Here is a 26106-nt window from a genome sequence, read left to right as displayed (position 1 = left end):
TAGCAAAGAATTTCCTTCGACAGAAAAGATTGAAACTAAGGTTATAACATGCAACAATTGGACCGACTAATTTGCCCAACGTAGCCGGCACTGCTTTGGCACGAGAGGCTAATCATGATGCATGAACCGTGGAGCGACCACTATTTTGCTTGAAAGCGAATCCATTAAGTATGAAAACCCACAAATAAGAGCTATAAAAACAATCTCACCCTTTTAGCCCTCACAAACCTCTAAAGACTATCATGGTTTGGTGAATCATGGAACCTTTAGCCATTGCAGCCTTCACCTTCACCGGTGGAGCCGTAGGATACCGTCTTTTCTTCTTTTTCTTCTTCTTCTTCTTGCTTGAAAAAATGGAAAGGGGGAAGGAAGGGACAAGCCCACCCCCGCGTGGCAGCTCCTACTGGGCCTCCATCCTATCAGGAGAATGTTCGATGCGGGCAGAAATGACTGTGTTGGACATCCCGGCCAGTTTTACTCATACCCTCTCCATCTGTGGGCCTGGCTCAATTACCCCTCTAGGCTCCGACACGAATACCACATGTGAGTACGTCACACCTGGCACCACCGAGGCTACCAAACAAAGCGATACGCCCTTCCAGACTCTGTGTCGAAGCAGAGAGCATCCGATCTCCATAATTTAATCGACGTCCATGCGTTTCGAACTTGGAACTATTTGGTTGGAAGTAAGGCCACGCTCTCACTAGGCTACCACCTCAATGGTGATACCCGTCTTTTCTTTTGTTCACCGACTAGTTGACTGTTTTCAGCACCCTCGGCCTCCTCCTCCTCCTCCTCCTCCTAGGGCAATCACTGCTGACTCAATTGTCGAGGCTGTAGAAGAGCCTGGCCGCAGACGTGTTTGAATCTCGTAAGGGCTCCTTCCACCACAATTTTCCAGGGAATTCGGCAAACTATATAAATGGTTTTTTGTTTTTGTGTGCGCGAGTGTTTTTTGTCTCTCATTTTTGATGAGCCGATGTAGCAAGAGGAGAAAGCTGGTGTTACCATGTCCCCATCTAAATGAAAGAGGCACAATCAGCCACTGGCATAATCTCTAATAATAGTCCATGAATAGAAGATTATCCTATCCCCTACTTGCAGTATACCAACACGAGCTGACTCTGGAGCATTTGCGTATTTAATAGCAGCTGGTCCCCTTATTTGGAAGGACTACAACTTTTAATCCCTGTCGACCGGAACTCTACCACCAATCCCAACTTTCAAAATTTTCTACTTCCTGATCCCTAGCAGCTATACACAGTTATATTTCAATATAGACATAATTATAAATTTCAATATATACATAGTTATAAATAACTATGTACATACACACATAAATATATGTAAGAACAATATAATTATATACAGAAATAATACAATCGTATTAAAAAAATATTTTAATATGTATAAATATTGTATAGATAATATACAGAACTAAAAGTAAATACTAATCATTAGTGTCAGAAAAGAATCATCAAGGTATTGCCTTAACAAAGTCCTGTGCCTCAAAAATACTCTTTAAATGTGCAATGCAACGAGAAGCCCAAACTGTTTGTCTCGATTCAAAAACAGCATTACCGAGCATTTATATCAGACTATACCGTCTGCACCTTGCGATGATGTACATAAGCAGAGTAATAGGATTATCTTTCCAGCCTATTAACATTTAAAAATAGGTCTTAAGCATCGGATATCTTCTTATCCCATAGCTGTGTGCGGATGTTTTGCTTTGACATGGAATTATAATTGCTGATATCCATTGTTAACACACTTTGATGACGTGGTACCTCAGTATCGTGAGGGCTATTTATACCGTAAGCCAGCAAAAGTTTTAGTTATGATAGAGCTGAATTTCATCTCAGCTGCCTATAGCAGCCGTAAGCGACAGCAACAGAGGCGACGGCTGCAACAACCGCAAAGAGCTGCATAGGTATCCTCCCGTTCCCAGCTCTCAAACCAGGTGGGCATCGCACAGATTTTACGAGTGCAGGAACCAGCTTTGCCGCTGCTGGCCTTGGGTTCCTTGTTGCTCTTCTTCTGCCCGATCTCCTGAGTTCTCTGTTCGCCAATTTGATCATTTTCTGGTTTTTCTTTTGGTGGCATGTTCTGGCAACAATTAACCTTGCTAGTGCCCTGACAGCATCCACCTGCTCCAACCATTGAGCCATTCACAACGCCATCAATTCCTGTAGTTTCGACAAATTCCTCTGCAGTATTTTGCTCCATTCCGCCGTTCAGCTGGAGTCTAAGGTTGTGAACATTTTTCTGGTCCTCCTCGGATAATCCCATCTGCCCCCTGATTCAAATAGTAATTTCATCCAGATTAGAAAAAAGGGCAACAAAGAGTTTATAATATGTAATCATCGTTCTCAAAGATTGGATTGTATTGAACCTAAAAATCATTGGTCTTGGTGTTCATGCATTAGGATACAATGCGCTAAGATATCATGTCATAGTTACTTTGTGTCTAAACACTAAAATCTAACAGTAACTTATCGAAGAGGAATAAGGAAGGCTCAAATAAGGAGAAGGAACTACCTCCACAGATGGTCCACAATCTTTCCTTTCCCGATGTGCTGTTCAAGCAATGTAGGCACATCATCTGGAGAGACATACCCATACCTTACAAAGACAGAACATGAAAACCGATTGTTAACTTGTGCAATGAACCAGTAAAACTATGTGTTCCTCAATAAAGAATTTTTCACAGAGGTGGTCATAAAGGAAACACGAAATATCTTATGATGACATGGGACTAGTAATTCAAATGCAGCATTTTCCTCCTTACCAATGACCAGTTAATTCTCCGTGCATATTGGGACTAAATATAATGACATTTCCTGCATACTTATGACCACCCACATGGGAGCAGGGGCTCACAGACACTTGTCCCTGTAGACCACGAAGGTCTATCTCTTCTTTGAATTTTTTAACAAGAACAGGGCCACAAACACCGCATCTCCGATCGCGGCTTCCGTGAGCACATATAAAAACATATGAACCAGTCAGTTGTTCAGCTGCTCCAGGGAGCCACTCAATGTCTTTCACGAGCACTTCTTCAATAAAAGTATCAACATCAAAGTGTGTCAATTTCCTGACACCAATAACAGCACTCAGTGGCATTAAATTTAAAATGTGAGGCTAAGGCTAGAAACTAGTAATTTGGTCAACAAACTAACTGGCAATCAAACCTGTATCTAATCATGTCTGGAAAGATCAGAATATCTCCATTTGATGAATCAGTACCATCTTCTCCTTCACATATGGTCAAACGAGTCTGCAGGAAAATTATCAAGGCACTGAGACAACTTGCTCGATTTTTTGTCTAATTTATCAAGAGTAACAATAAAATTTTCCAAGGCCTAGATTGTCCTGAACTTAAAAGAGCAGTGTGTGTGAGAGAGACTGGATGAGGGAGAGAAAGATGGTTTGAATTATCAAAATGAAAATAACAAACTACTAAAAAAATTAAATTCATCGTTCACAAAGTATCAGTAAGGTCACCCTTGACTTGCATCAGAGGAAGCATATATAATGCAATGGTCCATAAAGAATAGGTAGCCAGATCTTTGGCAGAAATAATTTCACCAATGTATCCTTCTCTCTGAAAAATATCATTCAAAAGGAAAAAGCTTCACCACACCACTCCCTTTCCTACTCAGTGCACCGGCAATGGTGATTGGTGGACTTGCATGTGGGGCCCACTTGTCACCTATGTGACCCCATGTACTACACCAACCTCCGACTACCACAAGGGACTGGTGCGCCGAGTGGGGGAGGGAGTGGTGCTGGGAAGCAGCATTCATGGAAGAATAAGAACAAATTGCTTAAAGACATCTACTACACAATATATGCTGTGAGACACACCAGTTACGTCCTTGAAACCAATAGATCGCCAGGCACCATTCAAAGATCTTACAGTGAGAGAAAAAATTAAGATGATTCTGGCATGAGTCTCAGAGATCCAAGAAAGCTAGAGTAACAGGAGGAAAATGGATTTATTTGTAGATAAGGTCAGGAAAGAGGGATGGGGCCCATAAATAAGGTATCCAAAAGCTTGATTAAAAAAATACATAATTCTTGGAAGAATGGACAAAAAGTACTCTTAATCCTCCCTCCTAAGAATGGGTTGACATTGTTACTTACATCTTTTGTTATGGATATGATTATAAGCAGCTGCAACTCCGAAACTTAGAATAACTTCCATGATTATAATCTTAATCTGAATTTTAGTATCACAGCTTCCACCTTTATCACAGAACTATTCTCCAACATCAATGACTAGGAACATAAGATGCATATTGTTTTTCTAATGCGTAAAGTGCTTCCAAAATTACATATGACACCAAGGAAGTAGTGCATAGCATACATCTTGATCTATGTTGTCATGGGCAGCAACTTTGGTGCTAAGGTAGGTTAAGCTGTCTGGGTACTTAATGCTTAATAGTCAGAATAAATGGTCTCCTCGAGGGCTGGGTTAATCTAAGATGATCTAATAGATGATTAGTTAAACCATACTGAGTTTTAGTTATATAGAAGTTCTACAAAACAAAGCCAAAGTTAAAGCAGTTGATTAAAGTGGTATAGAGAACTGAGTTAGGACTTTCTTGGTAAGATTGGGCCCAAAATTAATGATGGCCAACCAAACTGAAGATCCAAATTGTTCATCACAACTTACAAAATTTCAAAACCTAGGAACAAAATGAATAAGTTTTTGAGGTATCTTATACAATGAGTATGCTCAAAATGGATAGTTTCCATAGTGCTATTGTATAGAATGTGTTTTAGGAAATCCACATGTTACCAACACTGTTGATCATGATCGAAACATCTTAAACTAGTGGTATTCAAAAGGTAGCTATGGGATGTGAGCCATTGGAGGTGGCATAGTGCTCAAGTAGAAGATAAGCACTTAGGTGGTTTGTACAAGAGATTATATTAAAATAATAAAACTACAATAGGATTCACAAACATATGAAAACAATTATAAAATTTGAAATGGATGAGAAGAAACCAACTGAAATAGAAGATAACACCAAGTAAGCACTTCTAGGTTTACTATAAGACAATTTAGTATAACATGACATGTTTACTAGTAAGCTTATAATTGTTTTCCAAAAATAAAAGTTTAAATTGACTATATAAGGAACATGTTTAATATTCCAAGTTAATGAAAAAAGAAGCTTACCAAATAATGGTCAATACAAAGTTGAAAACATACAGTTAATCGAAACTAGCCCAATTTGGAAATTAAGATGTCTGGGCAAATGAGAAAGATGGTGGGGTTCATAATCTAACAATTGCCTGATACTCCAACTGTCCAAAAGATAAGGTGATGTAGATCGAAGAATTGCTAGAAATTTCCATGAAGAGTCCCCTGTTGCTGAAGTTTCGCTGGCCTGGGAACTGGGTGGGTATGGACACGACGAAACCAAGGAAGACGATGCGAATGGCATGCGATCCTTAGATTCCAACAAATTCCACTTGATCTCCTGATCCGAGAGATCAATCCCACGGTCTACAAGATCCTGAATGTCAGTTTAATTGAGTCCTATTTTGTTTAGAACTTCTGAACTTGAGTCTGTTAAAGTCTGAATTTTGTTCTGAAATCTGGTCTGATTTTAGTTTGATTACGAGTCTGTTTTAATTCAAATTTGGTTAGGAATTGAGTCCTTATTGTTAGGGTTTAGAGGGAGTTCGTGGCCCTATGAAAGGATTGGTGTAAAGGGTCGTCATCTTCTTCCTTTTGGTTGGTGTTTTTGCTTATTGTAAATAAAAACATTGAAGCTCTGTTTTCCTGAGCCCAAACTCCCTGGTTTTCTGTTGCTGTAATTTGCAGCGGGCAGCAGGAGATTGAATCCCACCTTTCCCCGCATCAGGTGGTATCAGAGCAGGCTTCTCCTGCTTCGATGGCGGATGACAGCGTCACAAGCGTTCACCCCGTCGACGGTGATCACGGGGTGCCAGCCCGTTGGGCAGCGGTTCGAAGCCTTGAAGGTGCTTTGTGTGACATCCAGCATGCGCTTCAGAAGCTGAGGATCAGAGACAATGGAGATCTCAACCGAGAACGGATGCCGGCCGGCGAGGCCTTCCCTCGTGGACCACCAGCACCGGCGCAAGATCTTCCCCACCGGTGTAGGCAGCAGGCCCTCATGGACTCGTCCGAAGAGGAGAAAGAAGGACCTGCCTTCTTCGAGTTTGATGGTCTATTCCCGAGAAGAAACCTCGAGCAGGCTGATTTCAGGCGTGCAACAGGCGGACGGAGACGTCGATCCCCTGATGGAGAAGGGGTCTACGACGGCGTTGGCGGGTGGCATCCACGACGGAACCTAAAACCAGCGGGTTTCCGGCGTGAGAGGAGACCATGGCTCCTCTGATTTCAGGCTGAAGGTGGATCTTCCAGCATTCAGCGGCAACCTCCACATCGAGGGATTTCTAGATTGGCTGGCCGAGGTGGAGAAATTCTTCGATTACATGGAGATCCCAGATCAGAAAAAGGTGAAGTTGGTTGCCTACAAGTTGAAGGGTGGAGCCTCCGTGTGGTGGGAGCAACTACAACACAACCGCTTGCAGCAGGGAAAGATGCAGATCTCTACCTGGCGCAAGATGAAGCAGCACTTGCGGAGTTGTTTCCTCCCACCTGACTACGAGCAGGCGCTTTACCACCAATATCAGAATTGTCGATAGGGCCCCCGGACAGTGACCGAATGTACAGATGAATTCAACCGACTCAATGCCCGCAATAACCTGTCGGAAACAAAAAATCAGCAGGTGGCGAGGTACATTGGCGAGTTGAAGCCGGCGATCAGAGATTAAGTGGACCTACATCCAGTGTGGAGCCTATTTGAAGCCACGAGTTTAGCCTTGAAGTTGGAGGCGCAGGCGGCACGGCGGGTGAATCAATTTCAGCCCACAAACCGGGTTGCTCCTTCATGCCCCACCATGGCGAAGTCGAAGGGCGTTGATCGTGCAGCCTCCTCGAGTCAGCCACCACCTCCAATCACATCAAAGGGCGCCGGAAATTCCAACAAGCAACCTGCGGCACCGAGGGGCAACAATCCTTATGAAAAGCCTATGCCCATCAGATGTTATAGGTGTCAGGAGATTGGGCACCGTTCCAATGAGTGATCGAGGCGGCGGACTGTCAACATAGTAGAGGCAGAAGAGGATGAAGGGGTGTTGTATGAGGAAGAAGAGCAAGAGGAACGGTCGGAAGAGGAGGTGACCGTGACGATGCCTGATCAGGGAGTTTCGGCTTCTTTTGTAGTTCAGCGAATTTTGCTTTCTCCAAAGGCTGAAGAGGAGTCCCAACGCCACAACATCTTCAAAACTCGCTGCACCATCAATAAAACGGTATGTAATGTGACTATTGACAGTGGCAGCAGCGACAACATTGCTTCCTTGGCGCTGGTCCATGCAATGGAATTGAGGACCGAAGATCATCTGTCTCCTTACAAAATCGGGTGGATTAAGAAGGGTGCCGAAACAAGAGTGGACAAGGTGTGCAAGGTTCCATTATCAATTGGGCATCGGCCACAGGCACGACCATGGTCGCCGCGGGCACGGCCGCGGGCGCCGGGGGCACGGCCACGGGCGCCGCGGGCTCTTCAGGCAACTCAAGGTTAATTAATTCTTGAGGAGATGAAGACAACTGAAGAAGAAGGTTAGAGTATAGTGCTTCGGTTATTTTCTTTGCCTATAAGTTCTAAGGGGGCGGAAGGTGGTGCGGTGGTGGAGATGAAAAGCATGAGTTTCGAGAGCTTAAGGAGAAGCCCTTCCAAGGTTGATAAGGTTGAGGAGGATGGCGATGATAACTTGAGAAATGGAGGGAGCTCGAGCAATAGCACCGTGGAGGAGAGCGATCGGAAGGCGAGCTTGGGGATTGTGAGGCAGTATGTCAAATCCAAGAACCCAAGGCTTCGGTGGACGCCGGAACTCCACCTTTGCTTTGTTCATGCCGTCAAGAGGTTCAGTGGCCAAGATCGTGAGAGGCTCGCTGGTGCTGGAAGCTTCTAGAGAAACCGAGAAGAAAGGAGAAGGAAAGAAAAAGAAAGAGGTGGAGGGAATGGGTTAATGGGTTGGGTTTGGGTTAACGGGTTGAGTCCGAACCTGAACCAATCCAATCCGATTTAAAGAAATTAAATGGATTTGGGTTAGCTCAGGTTGGGTCTGATCTAAATCCAACTGAGTTCAATCAAATTGAAATTTAAATTGATTAAGCTAAATAAAATTTAATTGGGTTGAGTCTAAGTTTAATTGGGATTCAATTAAATTGTTAATTGGACTGAGCCCTCATTTGGGCTCGTGAGCTGCTCGAGTTCGAGCTCGGACTCGGGCTCAGGCTCGGGCACAGGCTCGGGCTCGAATTTAAACAGGCCTCATTTTGGACTCGGGCTCGTTTGACTAACGAGCCAAGCTTGAGTCGGATTTTTATCGAGCCGGGCCCGAGCTGAGCCCGAGCAACTCGGCCCATTGACAGCCCTACTCATTACCGACTAAGTCCTAAGAAGAGCCAAATTTTGCAACAGCAAGTTGAAGATCTGATGAAGGGGCTGATTCGGGAGAGTATGAGCCTATGCACAGTGCCAGCCTTGTTGACACCAAAGAAGGATGGAAGTTGGCGCATGTGTGTGGACAGCCGTGCGATCAACAGGATAATGATAAAGTACCGATTTTCCATACCCCGCTTGACTGACATGTTGGACATGCTGGAAGGAGCAAAGGTCTTCTCCAAAATTGATCTTCGGAGCGGCTACCATCAAATCCGGATTCGACCTGGTGACGAATGGGAGACGGCGTTCAAGACGAAGAATGGACTTTACGAGTGGATGGTCATGCCTTTTGGCCTATCCAACGCACCGAGCACCTTCATAAGAATAATGAACCACGTATTAAAACCATTTATTGGAAAGTTTGTCGTCTATTTTGATGATATCCTGGTTTATAGCCGTAATGAGATTGAGCATAAGGAACATTTGAGGGCAGTTTTGCTTGCATTGAGGAAAAATAAATTGTTCGTCAATCTTAAGAAGTGCCACTTTGTGACTACCCGCCTGGTGTTCCTGGGGTTTATTGTTGGGGCTGATGGTATACATGTTGATGAAGAGAAGGTGTGGGCCATACGGGAGTGGCCAACTCCCACAAACGTCTGTCAGGTCTGTAGCTTCCATGGGTTAGCAACATTCTATTGGCGCTTCATTCGGAATTTCAGCACCATTGTCGCTCCTATCACTGAGTGTATGAAGAAGGATCGGTATCAGTGGGGAGAGCCTCAGCAAGCCAGCTTCGAATTGATAAAAGAAAAATTATCTTCGACACCAGTGCTAGCCTTGCCGAGCTTTGAGAAGCTGTTTGAGGTAGAGTGTGATGCTTCAGGAGTCGGCATAGGGGTTGTTCTGACTCAAGAGGGGCAGCCCGTGAAGTACTTCAGTGAGAAGCTAAGCGAAGCATGACAGAAATGGACTACGTATGAGCTTGAGTTTTATGCCATGATCCGGGCGTTGAGGCACTGCGAGCACTATCTAGTTCCAAAAGAGTTTGTCTTGTACAGCGACCACCAGGCCTTGAAGTACATCAATAGCCAAAATCACGTGAACCGCATGCACATTCGTTGGATGAGCTTCCTGCAGAAATTTTCCTGTGTTGAAGCACCAATCCGGGTAGCATAACTGAGTGGCCGATGCATTGAGTCAGCGCAGTACATTATTGACCACCTTGCACACGGAGGTTGTGGGTTTTGAATGCATGAAGGAGTTGTATGCTGAAGATGATGACTTCAGAGATGTGTGAGCCAAGTGTTCCAGCAATCATGCAATGAAAGATTTTCACATACAAGAGGAATATTTGTTCCGGGTTAATTCATTGTGCATTCCAAGATCGTCACTGAGAGAAAAGCTAATTAGAGACCTTCATGGTGGCGGGCTCAATAGGCATCTAGGCCGGGACAAGACCATTGCTAGTCTTATGGAGAGGTATTATTGGCCACAAATGCGAAGAGATGTTGGAAAGTTTGTCCAGAGGTGTTATATTTGTCAAACAGCAAAAGGGCAGTCTCAAAACACTGGTCTCTACATGTCTCTACCTGTGCCGAATGACATTTGGGAGGATCTGTCGATGGACTTTGTATTGGGTCTTCCTTGAACGCATAGAGGTGCGGATTCAGTCTTCGTGGTAGTGGACAGGTTTTCCAAGATGGCGCATTTTATTCTTTGTAAAAAAGACATCAGATGCATCCCATATTGCAAGGTTGGTTTTTAGGGAGATTGTCCGTTTGCATGGAGTCTCACAACCTATCACATCGGATCGAAATTCAAAATTTTTGAGTCACTTTTGGCTTACTTTATGGAGAATGTTTGACACTTTTTTAAAATTCAGCAACACTGCACATCCTCAAACTGACGGACAGACAGAAGTCACTAATCGAACCCTTGAAAATCTGATTCGGTGTATTTGTGGGAATAGTCCGAAGCATTGGGATTATGCATTGCCCCAAGTAGAGTTTGCTTACAATAATGCTGTTCATAAAAGCACCGGTAAATCACCTCTCTATTGTTTATACAAAAACTCCAAAGCATGTTGTGGATTTAGTTCGTCTACCAAAATTTTTCGAAAAGAGTGTAGCAGCAAAAAATTTAGCGGAGGAAGTTAAAGCGACACAGTTGGAGGTGAAGAAGCGCCTGAAAGGTACGAATGCCCAGTACAAGGCCAAGGCAGACGAACATAAGTGACATAAGGAGTTCAAAGAAGGAGATGAGGTAATGGTTTACTTGCGAAAGGAGAGATTTTCAGTGGGAGCATATAGCAAGTGGAAGCTACGAAAGTATGGGCCATACAAGATCTTAAAGAAGATCAATAGTAACGCATATGTGGTTGACTTGCCGGAAGACATGGGAATATCAAAAACTTTCAATGTTGCTGATCTTTATGAGTATCATGATCCGGGAGAGCCACTGTATCCCGAGAGGAACTCGGGGACGAGTTCTTTCCAAGTGGAGGGGACTGTTGTAGATCGAAGAATTGCTAAAAATTTCCATGAAGAGTCCCCTGCTGCTGAAGTTTCGCTGGCCTGGGAACTAGGTGGGTATGGACGCAACGAAACCAAGGAAGACGATGCGGATGGCGTGCGATCCTTAGATTCCAACAAATTCCACTTGATCTCCTGATTCGAGAGATCAATCCCACGGTCTACAAGATCCTGAATGTCAGTATAATTGAGTTCTATTTTGTTTGAAACTTCTGAACTTGAGTCTGTTAAAGTCTGCATTTTGTTCTGAAATCTGGTCTGATTTTAGTTTGATTACGAGTCTGTTTTAATTCGAATTTGGTTAGGAATTGAGTCCTTATTGTTAGGGTTTAGAGGGAGTTCGTGGCCCTATAAAAGGATTGGTGTAAAGGGTCGTCGTCTTCTTCCTTTTGGCTGGTGTTTTTGCTTACCATGAATAAAAACATTGAAGCTCTGTTTTCCTGAGCCCAAACTCCCCTATTTTCTGTTGCTGTAATTTGCAGCGGGCAGCAGGAGATTAAATCCCACGCTTTCCCGCATCATAAGGCAAACCTGATCCACCTTTGCCTAAGCAACTTAGTCACCTGCTAGTCCACATTTGCATATAAGGGATGCCAAGGTGGTCAGGGCCTAAGTAGGGCAGCCATCACATAACCTATAGGAAATTGCTCACTAGAACAATGTTCAGTCATAGACCTCCAAAATAAAGAATTATCAATCTATACAGATTTTTCATATTGTTGTCTTTCTTACAAACATTCATTCATCAATTTAGATGGTTCATCATTGATTTTGCGAGGATAGTACAATCTGACGCACACAGTTACATGCATGCACACACTCATACAAAACATTATGTATGAAGATAGCATATGGTAGTACCTAAAAACAGAAAAAGGACAACTTGTTCCATCTCTAATGCAAAAAAAGACATAATATATCAATAAATGTGCAGAGAGATTTGGGAATATTTCAGCAAGTGTAATTAGAAGGCAGGCTCTTAAGTAACATAGAAGTCAACTTTTACAAAAAAATATTTGTCCCCGTCCTCTATATGATCTCTGCTCTCCAACACACACAAGCCCCGCACACGCGCACAAACCCAAACGCACACACACAGTGATAGCGAGAGAGAGATCTCAAGGATTTAAGCATCATTTGTCATACTTGTGCTGGTCACTGACTCTCACACGGCAGCATTCACACCACACCACCATGCCATGCTGGTCACACACCAAGGCCTAGCAGAAAAATGGGGATTGTAATAATTGACACTCATGATACAATGGTCCAATATTTTTGTCTGATGCCCCTATTCTGCTAAGAAGTCCATAGCATCATAGTGAGATAACCTAATGCAATGCAAACCTAGGAACACCATGAGCAAAGACCAAATAAAGAACTACTAATGTCTCAAAAGTATCCCATATGATTGTTGAAAATGTATTGCAAAGTAAACTAGACAGCACCAAAAGGCACTTTGATTTAAGCCTGGGTCTTTAGGATTATAGGATTATTTCCACTTAGTCCTATACAAAGTATTTTTGAAAAGGGGAAGAAACAAACATGGAGGATGGCACAAACAGTTTACTATAATGAACCTGTATAAGAAAGAGAATTGAAGGATCAAGATAGCAAAAGACTTCCAACAGAAGCTTCAACGAAAGATGGTGAAGCAAAGATTTAGTGTACAATGATCACAAGGAAGGTACTTCAACAGCATTATCAACACATCATCAGAATGGAAGCAACAAGCCAGCACAAATGATCTAACTCTATTTTTTTGAATGTGGTTAATAAGTAAATAGTCGCGCTAAGAGATATCTAACTCCACTCGTATAAAAGCCTATGCATTAATTTTTGGCTTTCCTTGGTCCTGCCCCATCCAACAGTAGTACCTGCCTAAGAACTTGAGTTGCATAAGCCACTTTATACAACAACTGGATTTTGTAAGCTTAAAAATCATGAAAGCTCTCAAATGCAGATAATTTCCTTGTCTCATTTAAGAGACAAGGCATCATAAACCATGGCCTGAATTCAAGCCCAATTACATCACACGTGCCAACAAGTATAAAATTAAATGCAGACACTTTTCACTAAGATAACTATTCTATAAAAAAAATAAAAAATCATTTAAACTAAAAAGAATACCTAATAAGTGGATCGCAACATATTTCTATGCACCGAAGATCTTCAATATCATAAAAATGCAGAGAAATATATTCAGATGGAGCTAAAATGAATCTAATTATATATAGCCAAACTCAAGTTAAAAGAAACCTTGACATAGCCATGGCAACAATACCTAATGATACAAGCATTAGAAACATTCAGAGATCTAGCAGGACATGCTAAAGATAGCTTGTGGTCACAAATTTGTGAAAAAGGTGCAGTAAATGAGCTCCTACATTTGCAAAATTAAAAGAGCATATGTCTGCTTAGTTCAGCTTGCCGTTAATCAATACATCAGGGCAAAGATCCTAGATAAGAAGCACCAATGCAACAGCTAAAAGCATTAAAATCTAAAATTTAACTCTGAGCACAGAACTATAGCTACATTACTTTGATCAACACGGATGAGTGTATAACCAAGCTTGACATGAGAAACAGCATCTCATATTTTAACAAATGGCTGTATCTAAGTAGAAGGCTGCTTTTCAAAATACTTTGAACTATTTGATACCTCCAAGGTAACCAAACCAAATCCATCAGAAAGGAAGATTTCTGGTCTAAAGTTGTTAACCTAACAAAGATGAAAATTGGAGATATTTAAACTTCCACAGATGCCATATACACACATAAATAGGAGATGCTTCTACCAAGGCCGTTACACACTATATGACGAGCAGTCAGCAGTTCGAGACATGGTGGTAGTTAAGCAAATACGAGCGCTCCTCAGAATTTTGAAAAGTATACAAATGAGGCAAGGCTTTATGGTTGCTGCTAAGTGCTAAAAATGTCAACAACTCATACATGAGATATGCCACTGTGAAAAGAGTTTGGTAGACAAGTTCAATACCCTGGAGAGATCATGATGACTTCTATATAAAGAATCATACACCATACTACGAATAACTGTGTTAGCACTGATTTCTTAGAGTGCAAACAGGACTGCAGATTTCCTAGCTTTCCAGGAGCATTAAAAGCAATTTTGTTTTAAAAAGACAACGCCAATTAATACAAGGACAATAACAGTAGCACCAAATAGATTTTTGTTACACTCCACGCATATGCTTCTTCTCCATGTATAAAAACGTCATCAATATCTGAAGCAATCACGTAGAGAGCATAAACATCTCAAATATAGATTAAAACCCAAAGAATCATGCATATGAGTGCAAACAAATCTAAATTAATGATCAATCTTCAAAACCGTTAGCAATTAATTAACTCATCATAGTAGAACCGGACTGCTAATCTGAGGAATCCAAGACTGTTATTAAAAGAAATTTATTTTCAGAATTATATTAATCCTCACAAGATCTCATCGTAACGTACTACTGATCAAGGAATTTATTCCCCTAATTGGTAAAAGAACATTAAGAAAGCCCTTCTTTCAAAGGGATCTACTCGAACAAAATATACACCCAATCTCATCCGCAGTACTAAACCAACACAGCCGCAACAATAAAATGATAAAGGTCAGCGGTTCCAAGCTGCCAGAAAACAGGCACAATCAAATCTTTGAAATAATTGATTTCCTTCTCCATTCACTTATAAAACCAGTAGGATAAAAACAAAAAAAGAGTCGAATTCTACTAATCATCATCAGAGCCCAAATCCTAATTCCTCTTAAACCCCTCTCAGAACCTCAAATTATCGCAATCTATTTGGGATTAAGAACTAAAAACAAACGCAAGATTAAGAAAATCTATTGGAAATAACGAACAAAAGGCAACCCTAGATTGTGAATCAAGAAGAACAGCGAACGAAAAAGAACTCACCCGCTTTTTCATGTCTCCCTTCCGGGCCTTGAGGGCGGCGAATAGGAGGCGCGGGAGACGGTCGGACTCCGCCGCCTCGACGTGCGACGGCCAGACGTCCGGCGACTTGTAGCAGAGGAACACGTGGCGGTCGTAGATCTGGACGGTTCCCACCAGCGCCTGTCGCCCGAACTCCGGCCGCTGGAACCCGAACTCCGCCTCGCCTCCGCTTCCTCCATCCGCCGCCGGAGCGACGCCGGCCGGCCCGGCGAGGGGGCCCTCTCCCTGGAAGCTCCCGGCGGCGCTGCCAGCCTGGGAATTGGGATCCAGCACCAGGTAGGAGTCGTCTCCGGCGGATACGGCGCCACCGGAGAAGGTGACAGGGGAGGAGCGAGAAGGGGATGCCATGGAAGCGGGAGAGGAAAGAGGAGGGATAGAAGCAGAACGGAGAGAGGAAGAGTGTCTCGGTAGGGTAAGAAGAGAAAGGAGAAGGTAGTTGCCACGGGAATCGAGGTAGCGAAACGATGTGAGAAACGGCAACGCGGACCGCCTCATTTTGAATTAAAAAAATTATCGCGAGAGACAAGTAGTCGACCGAGTGCAGCTATCAGCCTTCCAGTTTCTTTGCGCCCGTCGCGTGGAAATGTGCAAATGGAGCGTGGCGGACCGGGAATTGGACCCTTGCGGCAGGTTAGAAGCCCGTTGTTGAACCTTTTCATGTTTTCTTCCCTTCTCTCTATTTTTTTCCTCTTCTTTTCGTCTAAGAAACAACAAGAAGAATTCCAATTGCAATCCCAGAGGATGGTAACAAGAACGATTATTCTATCTAGTTCCAAACATGAAAGAGAGAGAGGGGGAGAAAAGAGAGAGAGACTGATTGATTGCAAAATAAAATAAAGTTTTAGTTTATGAAGAAACAAAAGAATAAAATGAAAATGAGATTAGGAGAATAGGTCAATGATTACGTGGTCTGAAACTGATTGCACGAAATAAGGGAAGAGGAGAAAGATAATTTAGTTTTTGCTTCCTTTTGTTCTAGTTTATGAACTCTACATTCAAGCTTTTGATAGTTCAAATCAAGAGGCTATTACCGAAGACTAATTGGCTAGTGGACTGTTGAATTTTTTTTATTTTGATAGGATAGATAAAATTGGCTTGTTCTAGAACTTGTACCTTTACAATATTATAAGACAAAACCCCGGAAGTGAGACAGGCACACCTTTACCTACTTCATTTTATCTCTATTCCAAGAATTTCTTTTCCTTGACTTCTAGAGCAGGCCTCCTAACTAAAATCCTTGAGCATGCCCTTTTTTTTCTTTCTGATTTGATGTGTTCATCCCCTTTATGATGAATATATCCCAGCTTTCATCTTTATAATAAATATAAATATATCCCTTTATGTTATTGTAAAATAAATGAAATAGAGAAACGAAAAAACATGGCTTGATATGCCTTTGATCCAACTTCTCATATCATCCAACCGACCAATGGCAGCTCATCACGTGGCTTCCACTAAATGTGTCATAAGCCTATTTAAAGCTTCTCAACGGGCAACAATTCAGCTTAGCCCACAAATGCATATAGCTAAGCTTTATGTGAGCACTTGTGTTTAGCCCTACATTGATTATTTATTAGATAGATCTTGGATACTTATTTAGAATTAAAGAATCTAAATAATACTTTTTAGCTGGCCATTTTGGGTGAAATTTGGATTATTACAAATAGTATTAGAACGAACTCGGCTTATAACCTATGTGAATTAAGGAACATTGCAGCATGAATCTATTGGAGCTGACCATGAGCCGATCATTGTATTTGTGATTAGATTTGAATAAATTTGAACCCTTAGCCTGACGAGAACATCAGGACTTGAATGAGAGGAGTATGTAAGGACCCGTGCAGACATGTGTTTAGTCCTACATCGATTATTCGCTAGGTAGATTTTGGATACTTATATAAGATCAAGGAACCCAAATAATACATTCTGGTTAGCCATTTTGGGTGAGATTCTGGGTTGTTACAAATTTAAATATGTAGGTGGTTATCAAGTAGTTAAGGCGCATAATTGTCTTACTCGATAATAGAGCCGACTCTCATCCTATATAAATAGTGTTCAAGAGACCATTCGGTACACTTATTCTCACTTTTTCTCTGCTATTCTCAACTTTCTTAATACCTTTTTTTCAAAATTTTTGCTTAACTTAGGTATCGGAGGATTTTTTATCGAACAAAATCCAACAATCCATTGGTGTTTTTTCTATTATTTTCAGGTCTAAGCAGCCGACCACTAGCTAGTTGTTCAACTTGTCCGCTCTTCAGCTCGAAGCTTGCCTTCAACTCGAATTTTGGCAGCAACAAAAGTAAATTGAGGATATGCTTATCATGCATGCCTCAGACAGTTTTGGAACGAGTCCATCGTTCAATTATACCCGGAAATGCATGTAACGAAGTGCTTCGCATGTCACAGAAACCAAATTCACAACACAACTGATAATAACTCTTCTCAGAATCCTTTTAAAGGTGGAACTTGGACCCAGTGTCTAGTATGTGGACCAAAAAGCTATGCAGGCAACTTTTGTAGACCTAGCCTTTTTTAGGATTTAAGGCTCTGTTTGGCACGTTTATTGGCGGCAGAGTTTTTGAAAATAGAGCTGTTGGGAGTAGAGCTTTTTGAAATAGAGCTTTTATAAAAATTTATTTGCCATTTGGTAGCTACATTTTTAAAATGCTTTAGAACTTTAACATGTGTTTAATAAACAAACTAAGAAAGTACTTTCGCTACGACAAAATGACCATAAAGAACATTGCATAGTATTATACAACATTGCATAATAAAATATAATATATATTAATATATAAATATATGATATAGTATAATATTACTGTAATATACTATTGTATACTATAATATAATAATTTAATATAATATTAAATTATTTAACATAACATAACAACGTATTACGATATAATGTAATATAATATTATACTTATAGTATAATACAATAATAAAGGTATAAAATATTATAATTATTAACGTAAAGATATAAAATATTGGGATTCCTGCACATTTCCATGATTATAAATAGACATTTTTTGTAATTATTATATTTTATTATAGGTATTTTGGTCAAAAAAGAAAAAAATTTATAACTCAAAACATCGTTCCGACGGGGTCTAAAAGTGCTATTTTGGAGAAGCTCCAAAACCAAAAAGCTGTTTTAGCTTTATGGCAAAGCCAAAATAGCTTTCTAAAATTTTTATCAAACACCCCTATTTCATCTAAAAGTGATTTTAGAGGGCCAAAAAGCCCTCCAAAAGCTCTGCCAAATGGGGCCTAATTGATGGGAGAGGACATTAGGTAGCTGGGGGTCACTCATTTGATTTATCATAGTATAACATCGCTGTATCAATAGCTGAAATAATATAGACTAGGCATCAGTCACTCTTTTGATTTATCATTTATTATTTGTGTGTTTCATAATGTTATTTACATGGCACTTGGAATTTCATGCTGAGCCAGTTCTTATGAACTTTATTTAGTTTTCTAATAAATATATAGCATTGGAATCGAAGCGAGGATCAAAATAGCTATATTTTTTTGATGTATGTAGCCCGTAATTGTAATTGAAATCGAAATCAGAATTGGATCAGGATGGAATTTGAATACTACGATAGTGAAGGTTATTGGGCTTGCCCAATCTTTTCTCTAAAAAGGACAAGCGGCTAGCTGTTTTAAGTATCACACGTGGCTGAGTTTGATTGTTTTCGTGAAGGGAATCAGGTGGGTTGATGCTGTTGTGGTTCAATCTTGTTACAAGAATAATATGTAGTCCGCAAGACATGTGAGTCGCCATCAAAGGCTGAAGGTTGCGAAGATTGAAGAACAACTTGATTGAAGAAAATTTGCAAATTTGGTGTCATCTAACATGAATCTGATTCTAGCCATGCAAGATGGTTCTTAAGATACGATTATTGGATAAAGACAATAGATGCCTTCTTTATTGATTTAAATTTTCATCATTTATTCGCTTAAGTTTTGTTGCGGAATTTAGCAATTGGTTGAATATTTCCATCTTCTGTAAGTCAATACCTTGTAAATTCTGTTCACAGGGCAGCTCTTAGATGCGTTTCCTAACCTAAGGTGCAAGCAATGCATTTGGAAAGTTCTCATTAGGGGGCATTGTTCAAGGTTTCAATGACACCAACATCACCAAATGAGAGTCATTCCCCAAATCTTTTTTTTCCCCTCTCCAATATAACCAAAATAATGGTTTTATTTGTCCGGTTGAACTTGGACTAGGTTCATTTGGGAATTAAATATTTGTTGTTAATGTAGTTGCTTTCATCCGGTATAACAGAATAAGTGACAATAACCGATGAATAATAGTCTTTAATTTTCTGAAATGATCATTTAGGTAAATTTTTAATATTTAATATAAAAATTCAAATTTGAAAAAAAAATCAGTAAGATAAATACTTACATCGTAAAATAATGACTAGCTATTCTTGTTATCACTAATTTTTGTTTTGTAAAGTTCCATAAGGTTTCTTCCTATCCTTTTTTTTTTCTTTTTTTTTTTACTGTTTTAACTCTGCCTTGAAATGGCAGATTATCTATCTGATGTCTCTGGGTAATCATAATACGCCATGGCAGCATTTTGCTTATAAAGAAGAAAGCATTTGCATTATTTGTATGTCAATATGAAGCCTGATTGTTTCCAAAATCCATGGCTGACCATGTTGGTAATTGCTGCCATTCCCTTCGTTCTCACCTTCATAAATACCTATTATACTGTCTTTTGTTATTATCGCTAATAGATGATGACACTAGCAGGAACAATAGCTATTATCAAAATAACTAATAGGATTGATCATCTCTGTATCTCGCTTGGTGATTCACTTGTGAAGGGTATTTCTTTTTTACTCGAGGATGACTCTGCTACAGTGATTGCTTTGATTCAGATAGAAAGGTGGGTGCACTTCTCGTGCTGCAGTAATCTAGAGCCAGATGAGAGAGGGTACCATCTTTGTTGTCAGGGACTTCTACCACCAAGCAAATGAAGTTGCGGATTGAGTGACCTTTTTTGTAGCTTATCTTTCTGATCATATATTTTGGACAGATTGTATGCTTGCCCTGAGGGTATTTCGAAATATGTTACATTTAATTTTTTTTAATGTACTCGTGTTAGAAAGGATATGCTCAAAAAGTGTACTTTTTTAAAGTGTATTTGTCACTTTTCTAAGAAGAAAGCGTGCTTGTGACTTATTTGTCACTCTTCTTTTAAGTGTACGTTCCCATCACCGTTAACTAGGTTGGAATCTTAAAACATAGAGATGTTTCCAAATATGTAAAAGAAAAAGAATCACATCTGAAACAATACTAAAGGCGATTTCACAGACTTGTATGTAGATCTAAGAATAAGAATATAGATAACAAATTTTAACCACAAAGATACTATAGGGAAAAGTAATTATGACAAGTCAATATTAAACCTAAGCTTTAAATCGAGCCTTGTTCTCGACTTTTAATGCTGCAACAGAGAGGTCATGTTGTTGGTGGCATGTCCACACTAACATGATCAAAGTTATTTGTGTTGAGGGACGCCCATTTGACCATTTGATGGTCCTATGCAATAAAGACCACGAGATCTAAGGCTAGAAATGGGCCCGAACCACCTGAGGCCTGTCGGCCGAGGCAAGCTTCAGCTCAGGCCTTGGACCAGGCCCGAGAATGTATGGATCGGGCTTAGCCGAAAAAATTTCAGGCCAAGCTTGGGTTAGTGCTCGGCCTAGCCTAAAAAGGTCTATGCTCCCCCTCTCTCCTTCCCAATCTGTCTTTTCCCTATCTCTTCTCTCCTCCCTGCTCCCCCCCCACCCGGTATCATTTGTGTTGGAGCTCAGAGGAGAAGCTCCGTCTTCGACCCAGCTCGAGCTCAAACTCAGGTCAGAATTTTAAAAGAAAATTTTAGCCGTAGCCTAGTTTGAAGCTTGGTTTCTTTTTAGAAATTTCTTCTTTTCAAAAAGAAAATGACCTAATTTTCTCCTATTGAATCAACATAATTCATCATGCTCCCCTTCAGACGGCATATATATGAAATTTCACTGTTGGGCATGCATTCCTTGCCTTTGGATAATTATACATATAATGAAATTATGCAGCAATAATTCATTGCACCATAATAAACCATAATTAATCAAATAATACAGCTATCTAGAACCAGAGAAAACTAAATTTAGAGATTTACAAAGGAATGGGTAAATTTGTCAAAAAGGTGATATTTTACTCTAATAATGACATTATCATAATCATAGTTAATTATCTTCTTCTTAAGGCCCAAAAGGGCATGACATCCATCCAGCAACTTTGTTTCAAAGCATATGAGTTATTCCTCAAATCCAGCTTGATGCGAACATTAAAACTAGGTTATCTGAAAAATCGATTTTAATCTCTTTCCATATGAGAAGGAGATGACAATCACGAAACCGGAGGGGATAGAGTACATCAAATTGGTCAGACGGAAGTATTAATTAAGACTATTCTTAATATTAGAAAAAGATTCTGGACAAATTAGGGACATCAACCTCATCGAATTGAGGGCTGAGTTCCAACAAGACCATATGTGAGATCGTTGTTGGCCATCTCTCAACAAGCCCAATATGGCGTGGTAAAGGATCCAAACTCATCAAAGCAACGCTGGAGGAATATATAAAAGCTATATAAAAAAATTTATTAAGGGCTTGTTTGGTTCGCGGGAAGCATTTTTCCCCCTAGAAATATAATTCCTGGGAAGAAGATTCCTAGAAAGAGAATGCCTGGAAATGTACTTTTGGCATGTTTGGTTTAACATGGAAAAGTGACAGATTTTTAGAGTGCTTATGTTTGGTTGACCATCCACTTTTTCGGAAAAGTTATGTGTAATTCCTATTATACCCTTAATAAAAATTAGGTCTTTAATGCCTCTTTAATACTGAAGTGTAATAACCCCAAAATTTTTTTTTATATATAAAAAGGGATAGAATAGTCCTTTAAAATTGATATAAGGGGTAAAATTGGAAGGAATCAAAAGATAATGGCATAGTTGTAGATATGTTGAAGTGTTAGGGGTAAAATGGGAATTTAATAATATTAAACAAAGGTGAATAGTGCTTTGATGTGATTTAAATGGGGTGGTTGGTGGCTCACGGGAATGAAGCGGAGAGAAGAAAGGGAGGGGTTCTCAGGCGACAGAGAGGAAGAAAAAGAAGAAGAGGAAAGGAAAGGAGGAAAGGAAGAAAGGAAGAGGAAGAAGAAGAAGAAAAAGAAAGGGAAAGGAATCCCGGGTGCACTTCCAGCTGAAGGGAAAAATGTAGATCTCCTTCTCCTCTACGCAAGGACATCGATTTCCAAAAAGAAAAAGGTAAATATCCGTCCCTATCTAGTTTTTTGATGACATTAGGCTATACAAAGGGTGGATATAGTCTAGAGGGGTCGGATAAGGGTTGTAGAGGCGGTTAAAAGAGGAAGAATCGGATTTTGACAAATTTTTCCGGCACTACGGAAAAACTGTGTCGAAGTCCCAACTTCGGCAAATTATTTAGAGGGTCAAACAACCTCCGATAGCAATGCATGTTACCTCTTTGGAATCCCCTATGAGTGTAGAATGTTAGGTAAAAATTTCATCAAATTTGGAGTTTGGAAAGTGGATCAAACCCAGGATGAAGTAACCGGCTGTCGGTCCGGGTTACTGTTCATCCGGGTGGAAAATAAGGGATTTCATACTATAATAGAGTATTAAGCCTAGATCAAGCTAAAAGGGAGCTTGTACTCATGCAAGGGAGTCCCTAATACACATAAATGATGAGTTAATTAATAGAAAAAGAAAAAGAGAAAGAAAAGAAAAGATTTAGGGAACGGGGGAGTTGAATCAATTAAAGTTCCCTATATTATAATTGGCACGTAGATTATGACCCTTGATACAGGACTAAATATATTATAAATGCATGTCACAGTTGGGCAAGAAGCTAGGGAACAAGAAGAAGAAGTTTTCCACTGCCTACTGTAAATTTTTGGAGGCGTATCAGGGCTGTGCCAAATTGACAGGTGAGTGGGAGCTTGTACTTTGCACCATGAGCACATTCCTTATTTATTTTCATGAATGTTGCCAAGTGTGACTTGATTCCACATGAGCTTATTGATTAATTGTTGTAGTAGATTCCTTTATAATCTTGATTCTCCATGCTTGATTATTCTGTACATGCATTGGAAGGAACATTGAGAGGAATTACGAGGGGTTGATGAGTAATCAAATTGATTCCGAATTATGAAATGATTTCTTTTGTAAATTGATTTCATTTTCTCTATTTAAATTGATTTGTAGAGCCTTTTTAGTGGTATACTGAGTTGTATTGCACTTCCTTGACCCTCACTCCTAACCCTGATGTTAGTTTATGATTGGGTCGGAGTCGAGTGAGTGGTAGTCTTGATCATACTCCTTTTTGGTAGAGTATTGGGAGGGTGCATTATGGCATTTATGCATGACTTGGCAGTATCTGCAGGACACCTATAGTCGATGGGGTTGAACATCGGCCTTTGTGCACATAGTAGCCTTCTGGGTGGGCGGAGCCCAGTCCCTTCCTAGGGGGGGACACGGCCCTAGGCGTAGGATCGGCCGGTCCTACGACTTATATTCTGCTTGCCGCCGGGCATAGTAAGACCCCGCGAGGTGCAGTATGGCTTTCCGCGGATGTAGAATTCCCGCGAGGTGCCGTTTAGTATGTAGATGTGAGATGGATTTCTGTTCTGGATACTGGCCAGCATTTACATGATCAGTGTGGTATCTTATCCTGCATATGCATGTGACAGTGGGGAGTTGTTGCTGGTTCGCCTGGGGCGTAAAACCCACCTCCCGATAGCTGTCTAGCATTTACATTATCGATATGGTGTCTTATCCTGCATATGCATGTGACAGTGGGGAGTTGTTGCTGGTTCGCCTGGGGCGTAAAACCCACCTCCCGACAGCTGTCTAGTGATGATTTACATATTGGTGTGGTGTCATATTCGATATATGCATATGGCAGTAGGGAGTTGTTGCTGGTTCGCCTGGGGCGTAAAACCCACCTCCCGATAGCTGTCTTGTTGATGATTCAGCCTATTGACACCTGATTTATATGATTCAGTACTATGACCTGTTGAGCATATTCATGAGTAGCATATATGTTGACTTGATTATTCCATATATGCTTCAGATGAGTTGATATTGATTGTGGTGATATTGATGATTTACTCCATATTCTCTATGTTGAGATCATGTTCATCTTGTTATTGATCTTGAGATTTCATCTCGAGCCATGATTATATTCTGTCTCATGTGCATAGTACTCTCTACTCCACTCACTGAGTATTTATATACTCACTCCCCAGTTTGGTGTTTTTGATTGCAGGGCAGGTATTGTATAGAGAAGAGCAGGATTAGAGATTGCCTGCTAGCTGTGCCGCTCCATAGTATAGTATAGTATAATGTAAATAGAGGTTTATACCTTTTGGTGTATTATAAACCTTCTATTGTATATAGTGCATAGTTACAGTCATAGATCCTGTTGTGGATATGGGTTTGACCATGGATGGAATGGGAACCAGATTTTTATACATATGAGTTATATGCCTGAGATAATGTATTGATATATATTGTCCAGGTTTATTATGTGACGGATTATGTGATTGCTGCTCTGACAGGTAGTGTGTTGTATGTATTGAGATAATCCTGACAGGTCACTATAGGAAAAGTGATCATTTTGTGCATGCATCATGCCAAATTTTTTTCAAGATTTATTGATGATTGATAGGTAGTAGGGTTCTACGCGGTGGCTGGTGGCCTTATGCCTACCCGCACCCTAGGACCGTCGCGGCGGCCCGCCGGGAACGGGGCGGGGGTCGTGACAAAGCTTGGTATCAGAGCAAAGGTTAAGAAGAGTCCTGTCAGAGCAATAGGATGAGTCAGGATTAAGTATAGGATTATACTATGGAGCATAGAATTTTTCTGTATGTTATTTTATGAGTCATTTACAACTCAGTAAAATATATCATGACTCAGTGTGCAGCGACCGTCCTCTCTTTTTGACTTTTTTAGAGAGATATAAAGAATACTTCCAAGGAAAATGGAGCCAGATATAGCATTGGATGCGGGTTCTGCACATGTCGAGCCCCAAATAGAAAAATCTCCTCCTGCTGATAGACGGAGGGTTGATGATCAAGGAGAGGTAGGAAGTAGAGATGCATTGATGGAACAGTTACTGGCGGAGAATCAGGCTCTGAGGGAGCAGATTGCTCGGGGGAAATCTCCTGCCCCGTCAGTAGTATCCATCTCACCTCCTGTACCTGTGCCAAGATGTTTGGCCAGACGGGCTCTAGATGATGAGGGGATTACTGTACAGGAATTTCTGAGGCTCAGAACCCCAGAGTTTAAGGGGGAAGAAGGTAAAGATCCTCAGAGATTCCTGGAGGAGACTGAAAAGATGATACGGAGACTGCCCTGTTCTGATGCAAGAGCTATAGAACTTGTAGGGCTTACAATGAAGGAAGATGCCTGGGACTGGTACCAGAGACAAGTGGAGGACAGATTGTACAATAGGAATCCTCCAACCTGGGAAGAGTTCAGGCAAGCAGTGATGGATGAGTTTTTGTCTCCGGCTGAGGGGTAGAATTGGGCTCTTCAGTTTGAGAGGCTGAAGCAGATGCCCGGAATGAGCGTATCTGAGTACGCTCGTGAGTTCACTAGATTGGGGAAGTATGCTCCTTACATCATCCCCACTGAAGCTGCCAGGATAGAAAGGTTCAGACGAGGTCTGATTTCTCCGCTTTATAATGCAGTACTAGCAGTAGAGGTCCCCACCTTGTCTAGGCTAATTGATAAAGCAAAACAGTGGGAGACCAGAAACAAAGAGAAAAGAGCTGAAAGAGAACAGAGAAAAATGAGTATGGGGAAAGGGCAAAGCAGTAGAGATAGATCTGAGGGAGTAGATCTCTCGGAGGGCCCGACGGAGTAGTCTGTACGCTCAGCTCCACCTGCCCCATGTAAGAGGAAATGGAGGGAAAGAGGTCAATCACAAGATACTTTTCTGCCATCAATACCTCGTCCTCCGGTCACTATGGCCAGAACGGAATCCAAGTTTCAATCATAGCCAGTATGTGGCATATGTG

General features: G+C 40.9%; 1 pseudogene; it reads right to left on the bottom strand.

The window, feature by feature from the left end:
- Window positions 1–1471: 1471 nt before the first annotated feature.
- LOC120104965 lies at window positions 1472–15457 on the bottom strand (annotated as a pseudogene).
- Window positions 15458–26106: the final 10649 nt, after the last annotated feature.

The sequence above is a fragment of the Phoenix dactylifera genome, unplaced genomic scaffold (genome assembly GCF_009389715.1).
Source record: "Phoenix dactylifera cultivar Barhee BC4 unplaced genomic scaffold, palm_55x_up_171113_PBpolish2nd_filt_p 000152F, whole genome shotgun sequence".
Classification (NCBI taxonomy): domain Eukaryota; kingdom Viridiplantae; phylum Streptophyta; class Magnoliopsida; order Arecales; family Arecaceae; genus Phoenix; species Phoenix dactylifera.
This window is presented reverse-complemented; position numbering and strand designations above follow the sequence as displayed.